At 43.2% G+C, this 12,515-nt stretch overlaps 1 pseudogene; it reads left to right on the top strand.

The window, feature by feature from the left end:
* Positions 1-1,217: 1,217 nt before the first annotated feature.
* LOC147727109 (uncharacterized) lies at positions 1,218-2,266 on the top strand (annotated as a pseudogene).
* The last annotated feature ends 10,249 nt before the right edge of the window (positions 2,267-12,515 follow it).

Raw genomic sequence — 12,515 nt, forward strand, 5'->3', positions numbered from 1 at the left:
AGATGTATTATGCTTTTATTATTGACCTTATCAAAATGTATGTTAAGATATGCTATTACTGGAAAGTTCGATTCTTTTAGACCAAGGGCTAGATGTAGGTAAATTGAATTTACTGACTCTAAAATACCTAATTTTACCGATTCAGTATTTTAGAATCGGTAAATGCAATGTAGGTAAAAATTCGGTATTTTTTACCGATTCAGTACAAATCGGAATCTGCCATTCGGTATTTACCGAATCGGTATTTACCAAATCGTTATTTCCCATTCATTTCTATGGGCCTTTTGGCCCGTAGGAATGAATTGGAAATACCCATTCGGTAAATGCCGAATCGGAAAGCAAATAAAAGTGAAACTGAATCAGGCAGCCAATCAGGTGCTACCACCCTCCCCCCCCTACCAGGAAGTGGCTACACAGGCAGCTGCAAGTAATTAGAAGCTTCTGGAGAGGCAGTTGGAGCTGAGCTGAGTCCCTGAGCCACAGAAAAAGTTTTGCTCTTTTAAACTGTGAAAATGGCAAGTAGCAGTAAAGAAGAACAGCCAGAGAGGAAGAGGAAAATAAAATTTAGCACTATGGAGCTGCAGGTTCTTGTGGAAGAGGTGGTGAAGGAACACCAGAAATTGTTTGGCAAGCTGTCCCTGACTGTGGCGGAATCAGCCAAAAGGAAGATTTGGCTGGACGTTCAAACAAAGGTGAATGCTGTAGGAGTGCCTCCAAGGGACATAGATGACCTGAAAAAGAGGTGGTATGACCTCAGGAGCCTGTCAAAGAAAACAATTGCTGAGCTCCACAAACAGACAAACAAAACTGGAGGAGGGAAGAACCGTGCACCCCCGCTTACTGACCGGGAGGAGCTGGTGGGGTCCACCATTGAACCAGAGAGCGTCTGTGGACTGGGAGATGCAGACAGCTCAGCCAGAGCTGCCACCAGAAAAGGTAAGACGCATGCACAGCAATCACCCCCACCCCATCAGCCTTCCCTTTACCCTATGTGGCAAAGTCAACCACTGTCCAGTAGAGGTAGCACTATACAGGAGCAATGCATTATGGGACAGGTAGTCAGTAAATGAAGGACCATGTCATACAGCACAGCAAGCAACAAGTTAGGCAAATCATTTCAGACATAGTGAAGCGCAGGCATCATGTACATTGTACAAGTGAAAATTATTTAATTGTAGTGGCTGTGAGGCAGTTGCACCAAGCTAATGTACGCTTATATGTCCACAGGCGAGACATCACGCAGGCGTACCAGAGAGACAGAAGGCACGGCACCAGAGAGGGATGACAGCCAGGAGTCTGGGCCAAGTGCAGAGAATGTCACAGAGTACACAGGTGCACCAACTACACAGCCACCATCCCAAGACCCAGAAATGTCTCCACATCTGCAGGCGTCCCCAGAATGTTCAGGTTCCCCTCTGCTACTGTCCTCACCTGAACTGCCTGCATCACTGCCTCTGACAACTCTTGCATCACAAAAGAGCAGCAGGCAAGTAGTTGCCCCACTTGTCCAGATGGAGTCACCAGCGGGTGACATGGAGGGGGATGCCACACCAACCTTGCCTGGGGAAGGTAGCCCTGCCACACAGCAGTCCAGTGCAGAGGTTGTCCGTACAGGTAGCAGACGCCACAGGCACAGAGAAAGCATTGTAGCAGCTCATGTGGAGGGTCCCAGTGTCTTCCTTGGGCTTGAGGGTAGCATGGTGAAATTCCAAAGGATGCAGGGGAAGGCCATCCAGTCTGTGCAATGCCAGATGAGGAACCTGAACACAAATGTGGAATATATAGGGAAGGGCATTCGAGAACTGGTCGATGTTAACAAGGAGATGGCTGCAGGGATGAGGGACATGACACAATCAGTGCAGCTCCTGTGCAGCAAACTGGACCAGGACATGTTAGCAAGGCGCAAGGAGAGGCAGCATGCACAGCAGCAAAGTAAAGCAATAAACCGCCTGGCCACAGCCACTTCCCTGCTATGTAGACGTTGCATTAACATGAAAGAGGGACTCACCCACAACAGCAATGAGGTGTCTAGGGGCATTGCTAGTTTGACCGGTGCTGTAGAGCTGATGATGAATGTACAGACAGCCAAACTGCTGACCTGGACATCCCAGAAAGTGAGGAAAGCACCAGTAGGAGCAGCATGACAAGCCCCCTTGTTGTGGAGACACGGAGGAGCAGCAGGCACCATGGTGAACCAACAGCCCAAACGCACAGTGAAGATAGCCAGCCACTTACATCTGGCACGGGTAGGCGTGCGCGGAAATGACTTTTTCAGTTAATGGGGAAGTGACCCAGGACTACCATTATTACATGGATGACATTTGTGTTGCACATTTGTGCTTTTGAATACCTGTGTGGTGCCAAATATTAAACTACGTTGGGTGCATACTTCACCTGTCTGGGTCTCTTTACTTACTTAAAAGTAGTTGTGTGTGATCTCTGCCCGTCTGTGTCTGTCATCTGTTCGTGTAGCAACTCCTGCTGTGTTGGGTTCAGGCAGTGCATGTTCATCGTCATGGTCCTCATAGTTGCTCAACTCCACCTCTGTGCCCTTCTTAGTCGCAAGGTTGTGCAACATTGCATAAGTGGCAATCATCTTACAGAAGATTATAGGTGTATACTGGCATGCCCCTTCACTTTTGTGGAGGCAGCGGAACCTGCTGTTCAACAGGCCAAAGGTGCGCTCCACAATGTTCCTGGTTGATTTGTGTGCCCTGTTGTATCGACTCTAGCTGGGGGTTGAAGAGTTGAGGTAGGGTGTCAGGATGAAGGATCGGACGGCATATGCACTATCCCCTATTTGAAATTGGAAAAGACATTACTCACATGCAGACATACACATACATCTGTAATATCTATCATGGTGTGTCACAGTGTTTTACCTAGCAGGTATCCTTCGCCAAATTCCCCCGCTGTCAGGCGTGTGTAGATCCCACTGTTCTGAAAGTCGTGGGTACTTCCTGGAAACTTGACCACTATGTCCGTGATAATGTAGTTTGCATCACAGATTACCTGTACATTTATTGTGTGTGTTAATTTCCTGTTTCTGTAAATGTACTCTGTGGCAGCAGGTCGGTGGGCAAATTGGGATGTGGGTGCCATCAATACAGCCAATGATGTTGGGGAAACGTGCTATTTGATAGAAGACTGTCTTGGTCCTGAGTAGTTCTGCGTGCGTTTCAGGGAAGCTGATGTAATGATGCATTCTCTGCATCATGGCCTCTAGGAACTTCGTAAAGAAACGGGACAGGCAGCTCTTGGGAAATCCCACCTACTGCAGCAATCACACTCTGGTAACTCCCAGAGACCAGCAGGTGTATGCTACACAGCACCTGCACATGGGGTGGGATGGTGTGCGCCCATGGGGTTGGGTGCTCCAAAAGTGGGTGCAGGTCCCTGTTCAAGTCCAGGATGCTTTGGGGGTGTAGTCTGCACCTTTGTAGGATCTCTGCCTCAGTTAGTTGGAATAGGGTGATCCTCTGCCTGTAGACCTGCTCCTCCCTTCTCCAGACCCTCTTTCCTTCTGCCTGTAGCCGTAGCCGCCTCCCTATCATGTAGAATGCTGCCATTCTGGTCAAAGTGTTGCATTTTGGGGCCTTTTTTATAGCCTGCACCTGGTTACCACCTGCTTTCAATCCATGGTAAATACAGACTCTTAAATACGGAATTTAATGCAAATTCGGTATTTTAGAGGTTACCTACATCTCTAAAGTCATTTTTTCCATTTCTTATTTACCGATTCAGTAAATTTACCGATTCGGTAAATTTACCGATTCGGAACATTTTTTGACCCCTGCATCTCAATATCCAAATACCGGTCAGTAACGGACGAAATTCAGTATTTTCGGCCGTTACCGACCGGTATTTGGTTACCTACATCTGGCCCTAAGTTCCCCAATTAATTCAGTAGGTGCCGAACTATAATCAGTTGTGCAACCTGAGGAGTGACCTGGGGAATGATATATTAAAATACCTGCGAAGGTGAAGGTATCTGAGAGTTCCAAAGCAAAGCATTGGTCTTACCTGAGTGTCCGTGCAGGACTGTATGAAAACAGGTAATGCACCAACCTAAATTGTCAGCTCTGGCTGGATAAATGCCACTGAATACGGCCAAATGTTACACTGAAATATGCGAGGTACAGATTAATTACTGGCACGCCCTCCCACTCCTAAGATTTAATTCAGGTAAAATGTTACTATTTCCAACCAAGAGAAAGTGTGATAGTGCTGCAATGAAATAAAATATGGTGTTGTGCAAAGATTGTTTAAAATGACCCCACTCTGCAAACAGTTTAGTTTCTGATTCATAGGTATTTTAAAAAGACACTATTTTGCAATTTTCATGGTGTGAAGTTAAGCAGGGATCAGAGTCCAGGTATTTCCACTAGTCTACAAATAGATTTTAATGGTTATGATTTACTTGGGACATAGTGACTTTGTAAAACTGCTCCTGTTGTTTTACTCGCTTTGCTTGTAGGCTTTCCCCTCCCCCTGTGCTATGTGCGGTAGTTCGCGCTTAGGGCCCTGTAACTTTTCATCAACTTCTTCTAAGTATGGCAGATTTTTTAAAGCAAAATACTGTGTGCTGGATCCTTCTAGTTGTGGGGATATATAGGGCTTGTAGGTTCATCAAGAACCCGAGATACACAGAGCCAATAACTGAGCTGTGTCTTGCAATGGTTTTTCATTGTGTACCTGGTTTATAGCAATTAATTCTGTAAAATATAAAGTGAAAAATAGGAACAAAGAAAACCCATATATTTCCAAAACAGGAACAAATGTCGGCACAAATTACCTACCTCCTAGCATTCCCCTGAGTCTCCCAAGTAAAATAATACCTCACTTGTGTGGGTGGGCCAAGGGCCCGCGACTGGGAAGGGCCAAATAGGAATTGGGGGGATAGCGCAGCAAACTCTAAGCACTATATTATTTTATATACGTTTTTAGGCTGATTCTCCATTAGACACTCACAAGAGTGTGGTATAATTTTTATTTGGAGACCAGGGGTAACACTGGGTGGTAGGAAATTTGTCATTTGTGCCTGTGTGTTTATTTCAGGCAGAAATGTAAGGAAAATGAGGATTTTTGGATAGGGAAACTTTGGGGGTGCACGCGAACCACACCTCCCTGGACTCCTCAGGGTGTCTTCCTTTCAGAAATGTGTGGGTTTAGTAGGTTTCCCCAGATGCCCACCGAGCCCAGGACCAAAAACGCAGAGGCTGTTGTAAAATTAAGTCTTTTTGTGATCAATAATTGTGAAGTCCCCACAGTACATGTTGGGCCATTTCCTGTCGCAGGCACTATTCCTAACCACACAAGTGAGCTACCATTTTTATTGGGAGACTTAGGTGAATGCTCGATGTGTGGTAGTTTGTGGCTCCCCACAGATTCTAAAACGTTCCATCACAGAAATGTGAGGAAAATGTGTTTCTTTAACAAAGTTTGAGGTTTGCAAGGTATTCTGGGTAACAGAAGCTGGTGAGAGCCACATGTCATCCCAACCTGACTTCCCCTGGGTGTCTAGTTTGCAAAAATATACAGGTTTAGTAGGTTACTAAATACTTTATGCTTTAAATTCCCCGCTGATCAACTGTCCATGCTCACGTAGTGGTCTAGGATTAGCCGAACAGCAGACTAACTCCACAACCTATCAAAATTACTTAACATAGCACTATCTCACATGCAAACTAATGATGTTTCTTTCAACAGTTTTGAATCCTTGGAGTGCATTTATCTCAAAAGTCTACTCTTTTTGCTTAAAATCCTGCGTGCAAATATTGAACTTGAATTAAAACGTCTGACACCTCAGCTCAAAGATTACAACCTGTCTTTCTTTGAAAGACCGACCATGCAACCGTTCAATACCTGATCTCCTCTTGTGTGTCTGCAAATCCCAACAACAATCTCCATGAACTCACGTACCCCATATTAATGATCATACCTTCCTGATACAAATTCTAATCCACCTCAAAGATACTGGAATGGACATGAACGCAGGGAATGGTTTCCTTGAGAGAGCTAGACCAATCTCTGTACCAACAATAAATGTTAACCACTTACCTTCCGTTTCAGAGCAGTGTGCTGCTTGACGTAAAGACATTTCAACACCTTGTGAGGGCTAGTAAGTGCTATATAAATGCAATTGCGACACAATACTTACAAAGCAATCTATTAACTTTCCGTAGTGTTTGACTCTGGCCCTTCCTTCCCCTACTGAGACATCTATAGGTGGCTGCAGATGGGCTAAAGTTCAAACAATGGTGTAATCTTAAATTAAAGAGTGAGTGATTTTACTTCTGACAAATATCACTGACTCTGGTTGCTCACTCGCTTGCTTAGTGAGTTGTCACAGGTTTTTGATGCACGGCCTTGATTGTAGTGCATGGAGATCTTTCACTGCCACACACAGGGAAAACATTAGAGGGAACATTTGCTGTGAGATTATGACATGCAGGGAACATATTTGAAAGTAGCAAGACAAAAATATGTGTGTGATTTTGATTTTGGAAGATGGAATACCTCCTCACAAACAAGGCAGAACACACATACACCATTTTGTAATTATATATAGTATATTCAACTTGCAAGGGGTTGACCAAAATGCATGCCACATTTGTGAAGGAGTGTCCCCTCTGGTATTATGACACAATATTGGGAACACAACATTTGCAATTCCTAAATATCACAACAAATATCTGAAAACAAAATATTGTGTTTCCATACATTGAATGTAAACAACAAAAACATAGAAACAATAACATCATGGAAGAATTTGTCAAAAAATGATGTGTAGTGAATAATATTTTAAAAAACAGATTATAAAAAAACAAAAACAGTTAAAATATACACTTTAACAAAATATAGAAACAAATAATATAAATTAACTGCATTAAAAATGTATAATGAAAAAGAAAACCTTTATATACGTATATACATATATATGCATATTGTGTGTGTTTATGTGTATGTGTTTGTGTTTGAGTGTAAAACAAAACTATATCACAAATTATATCAAAAATTGAGATGAGAATATTCTTTAAAAAAAGAAACTAAAGACAAAATACTAAGGGGGCATAATAATGAGATGATTTCGCCACCAATTGTGATGCAGCAGCAGTGCATGCAACAAAATTGCAAAATGCGATAGGGCAAAGTTTTTCCTAAACATGGAATTGAGTCATACCAAAGGACAAATAAAATCTCTAAGGATGTTAATATATTGTAATGGATGTTTTATTATTAGTTAATTAACCTAAGGTATGGCTGTTGTAATCCTGCCTCATGAGTATTGACCCTTACTCTGAGTAGTCCATGTCATACCTATATGAAATGGAGTGACAGAGGAACAATTACACAGGTGCCCTGCAGGCTATAAGGATGTAGGCCTGCTACTCGATTTATCCATGGTGTTGTGCAATCATTACAAGACTGCCTGACTGATGTAGATTGTGAAAGTAGATGTATTCATGGCAGGGTTATGGTCATATGGATTGGCAGGTCAAAACTGGATTTCTATCTCAGTGCAATGTGAAATGTCAGAACTGTAAAACCTAAGGAGTGTAAGTCGTCATCAATGTATAGATACAGTCTCATTGGCATAGTGTGGTCAGCTGCACAAATGAACTAGTCTGTACTTGGATTTGCACTGAAATGTCAAATGTATGGCCCTTATATACCTATGTTTCATTTCTAGGAGGCGTTCATATAATGCAAGGTATGAAGGTATTTGGCTGCACTGTGTAAACGTTCACATGCAGGAATGTACTGTGTCAGCAGCATACAGCTCATTACACTGATTGCCTACTGGCGGGGTAGGGCATACTGGCTAGCACCAACGCAGTCACCCTTCCCTCATGGTGCAAGGCTCCCTGCTTCAAACCCTACATAGTTTTTGTACCGATAAGTACTGCAGCATACATACACCAACTCCTTAGATGCCTTGCCTTATTTAAATTGTGTGGTGAGCAAAGCAGCCCTGTGAGAATGTGTGTACAAACATTTCATTATGTTAAGGTTATCATGGTATTGCTACAATTGTGTGCCACAAGCCATATGTCAGATTTCCTGGTATTTGCCTGAGGGTAAATTGATGAAGTATACTACAGTTATGTTTTGCAGGAGTTAACCAACCACCCTCCATCTATGTATTGCCTACTTGACACTGAGTAAGTCAAGACAGCAATTTGGTTTTCCTTTTGTAACTCCAGACGAGTCATGCGATGCAGAAGCACACTACCTGGACTTGCTTACCTTTTCACCTTTCACATATGTTAATGAGTAAATAACAACCCACTTGAATGATGCAATACCTACACCAAAATTGTGTTTATATGGACCATGTGTACTATTTCCAATCAACACATCCTCATGATTATGACACTCTGTTTGGAATGATATGGTTGTAAACATTTTGTGAACTCATTTCCATATTGTACACCTGCACTGACTGCACTAGAGTCAGTTTGCCTTGTTTGATTAACCCCTTCGAGGCTATTGACGAGCTGGGCTCGTCATCGCGCTTACCTGTCCTGCGCGGATGACAAGGCCAGCTCGTCACGTAACGCGGTAATTTCGAATTTGCCGCGCACAGCGGGAAAAGCCGCCGCAGCGATGCGGTTAAGAAATGTGTTTGTACTGAAAGGATATTAACCATATCTCTTCCTCAATATTTACCTTTAGCCTGGACTGCCACATGATTGCATGACAATGTAAGCCTGTTTTTTCCAGACATCACATACAGTTACAGCTTGAGCTCTAATGTTCTTTATTTACTTCCCTGGATACCATGACAGCTGATCCTTTGACGAAGCCAAACAGCACACTTGTTGATTTTATTGTTTGTGAAAATTAGCCATAGGGATAGTTATGGTTTAGTTTCATATAGTGTAGTTTAGTGTTAGTATTTGGATATTTTAATAGATAGTAGATTTGAAGTCGTTTTTTATACTGTTAGGTTTTTAAATCGGTGGAGGTAATGTTTAGCATGTGTTCAAAAATATACTAAAAACCTATATAAAAGTAAAAAAAAAATACTGTTTACTGATCGTCACTTTGTAGTCTATTGCGCTATGGGGGAAATTTCACTAAGTGATTGGATAAAACTTACAGCGGATTACACCCTTTTACAGGCAGTAAAGACAAAAACATCTGGGACATTTAAATTGTATTGACATTGAAACGTCTTTTGAAGCTCATGTTGCGACGCTCATGAGGGAGCATTCACTTTTAAATATGGAACATTTTAATATGGTTGTATTAATTGTATGCATTGCAATGGTTTTAAGTAACTATGCAAATAAAGTTTTACCTTATATAAAAGTAAAAAAAAAATACTGTTTAGGATTACATGTCAAGGTAGTGTATGTTTAGGGTGTGGCTGATATTTGTATTGTGCTGATCTATGTGTATTTTGCCCTAAAGACCCAGTGGGCCTCTGAAAGAGGGTGCCTGAGCCCCAGCCCTGAGCAAGCAAAATACAATCAGTGGCCTATCAGGGAGACACCTCAGAAAAAGACAATCACAGCCATTGCTGAGCTGCCATTGCCAACCTCAGGAAGTTACAGGGGCACAACTTGGTCCTTTACAGGACATTGAAGGAGAATTTAATCCCATCTTGACCGATCCTCAGAAATCCTGGATCAAGGGATAGCCAAGAGTAAGGACCCAGGACCTTCTGACACATCATCCGGTGTTGCAAGGATGACGAACATACAGGGTGGTCTGCCAAATGGCACTGGGGATACAGCTGTGGGTCCCACCTTGTAGAACATACTCCAGGCATTCTTCTAATCCAGAGAAGCTCTTGAGACCAAAATTGATCGCTGGGATGGACCTGGGCCTCCTCAAGGACAACCACTACCATTTAGCAGACAGTTACAATAGCTGAGAGAGCATCATGGAGCTCCCTGGTGACATGACAGTCCTCTGCGAATGACTCACAACAAAGGAAAGAAAGGTGGGAACAGCAGAAGTCCCAACAGAAGATGAGTAAAGCAGGTCTTAGAGACATAATATCTGCATTTTTTGGTCTGTCAGGGAGGATCAAAGGTACAGAGATAGTAAACTATCTTGAGAAGTGGCTGCGTTAGGAGGTGGTCCCAACTGGCCTTTTTCAGTTCATTGCTTTGGAGCGGGCTCACAGGTTCCAAACACACCAGCCACTGCCTGGATTGGCCCTGAGACTGATAATAACTAAGCTCTTATGTTACAGGGAAAGAGATCATATCCTAGCTCAATCCAGGAAGAAGTACGACCTCACTGTAGAAAACAGTAAGATAATAATCTTTCCAGATTTCATGAGGGAAGCAGAGGGGGACATTCTTCACGATCAAGAAATGCCTCAGGCAGATGGCTATCCCCTACACCATGCTGTCTCCTGCCAGACTATGAGTCCAAATGCCCAATGAAGTACAGTTCTTTGGGACACCACAGGCAGTTTGTAACAAGATTGATCTGCAACATCGAGGAGACCGCAGCAGAGATATACGCACTGATATGACTGAGCAAGGAGGAACAAGTGAATTTAGCATTGTAGCCCCTGCAGGGTGATCCTGTCAAATGAAGAGGCAAAGTGGCAAGCTCTACTTCTGCAGATATGGATGAGTTGAACAATAAGTCAGACTCAGAAAGCAGGTTTGAGATCTTAACAGACTCTGAAGTGTCAATACCTGTGGTGATGCCTGGCTCAGCTGATGAATTGATCTGAGACACACATGGCAATGCACTGTGAATTATTATATGTGGGGAGATTATTTTTAAGACCAGCAAATTACATTACTGGCACAAAAAGGTAGGACCACCTGGGCCCTTATAGCTGAGTGCCGGTGGAACCCGAAATGGGAGGAGGGGCTGAGGGGGAAATGTATGAGCCACACCCCCAAGTGCTTCTTGTTTGTGTGCACTGGTACCCCTGTGCGAGTTCCACATTGGACTGAAAGTTTTGATGAGAAGACATTGCCTGCTTGTCCCAGAGAGTGGGAATTTGGATGTTCATTGTTTCTTGTTTCTCGATATTGAAAAGGAGTTTGATAGCCTTGAGTGGCTCTTCCTTCACATGATCATGAGCCGGTTTTGGCTTGAAGCTAACTTTATAGCCTGGACGAGACTCCTATGTACGGGCCTGTATGACCGGAGTGTTCACACTGGGGGTTATGTGCCAGACTGCTACCAGGCCACCAGGGGCACCAGTCAGGGGCGTCCTCTATCGATATTGTTATTTGTAATCACAATACAGCCTTCGGCTGCTTTTACAAGGACTGGAACGGTGTACAGGGGAATCCTAAGTGGTGAACATACCCATTATGTTGCATTGTATCTGGATGAATGTAGGAAAGTAGGATCTGCTTCTATTGTTACCCCACTTTTTCACACAGGAGGGGGGGGGGGTTGATTTAAGGACCAGCAGGGGCAAACTCCTCAATCTATTAACCAAACATAGAAAGAGCCCACAGGTCCGGAGTAAGACGGGCGGGTATGTGGATGGACACAACTATGCTGAAAGGAAAAGAGGGTGGGATGGGGGGATTCCCTTTTAAGGACGGTTTCCCTTACACATCAGAGATGTCATGCTTCATCATAGGGACACCTCCTCGCATCACAAGCCTAGTCGTGAGGTGGGCTACAACCCCCACGCTGTGACGGAGGGGCTGAGGGATGTTTTCAAGATTGTATTCATAACACCTGATGAGAGCGTGATGTGTGGTGTTGGGAGTGCCGTGCTCTTAAATAGTGATTCAAAACTAGCTAAGAGGTTCGCCAGAGATAAATTATTATTGCTATCAGGTGCTAGGATTAAGAGCAGATAATGTGTAATGTAACTGCCATCACTAGAGGCAGTTGCACTAAGTGATCAATATGTTTCAGCCTCTTGACCTATGCTAGTGTCACGGGTTTCAGCAGGATCTCTTACTAGCTACTGCTAAACGTGAAGAAATGCAAAACTTTGGGAAACAAGAAGAAAAAAGAAAACATCAGTGTGTAATACTAAACCAGTGATCCAGCAGTTCACTGGGGGCTGCTTAACTAGTTAGCAATCATGGAGGAGTCTCATTCTTTATCAGAATTACCCCCAATATTACCTGATGCTCAGCTGTATTTGACTAGTCTGACTGGGATTCTGCTAATCAGGACCCCGGATTATCTGCTTTCTCCATAAATTGTATGTTCAGTACTTAAGTACTTAGATACATCCCAAATTGGACACTGGGGTACCCTTATAAGTTCCTAGTATATCGTACCCATGAACCCAGGGCATAGGTACGCCAGAGGTCTCCCATGGGCTGAAGCATGTAATGTTAATTTTTCTGCAACGAATAATAGGTCAAGTTCCCACTGATATAATTTCCGTATGACACGATCAAATGGCACATTATTTGCATAATGGTAATTTATCGTCATAATCAATGAAATCAATTTTTTAGTTAGCGAGTAGACCAATCCATATTACTGATACAGAAAATCATTGAATTTATTATGCACAATACTTTGGAACAGTTTCATTTGAAAATATCAACTGA

Source organism: Lissotriton vulgaris, chromosome 3_1 (assembly GCF_964263255.1).
Source record: "Lissotriton vulgaris chromosome 3_1, aLisVul1.2, whole genome shotgun sequence".
NCBI lineage: Eukaryota > Metazoa > Chordata > Amphibia > Caudata > Salamandridae > Lissotriton > Lissotriton vulgaris.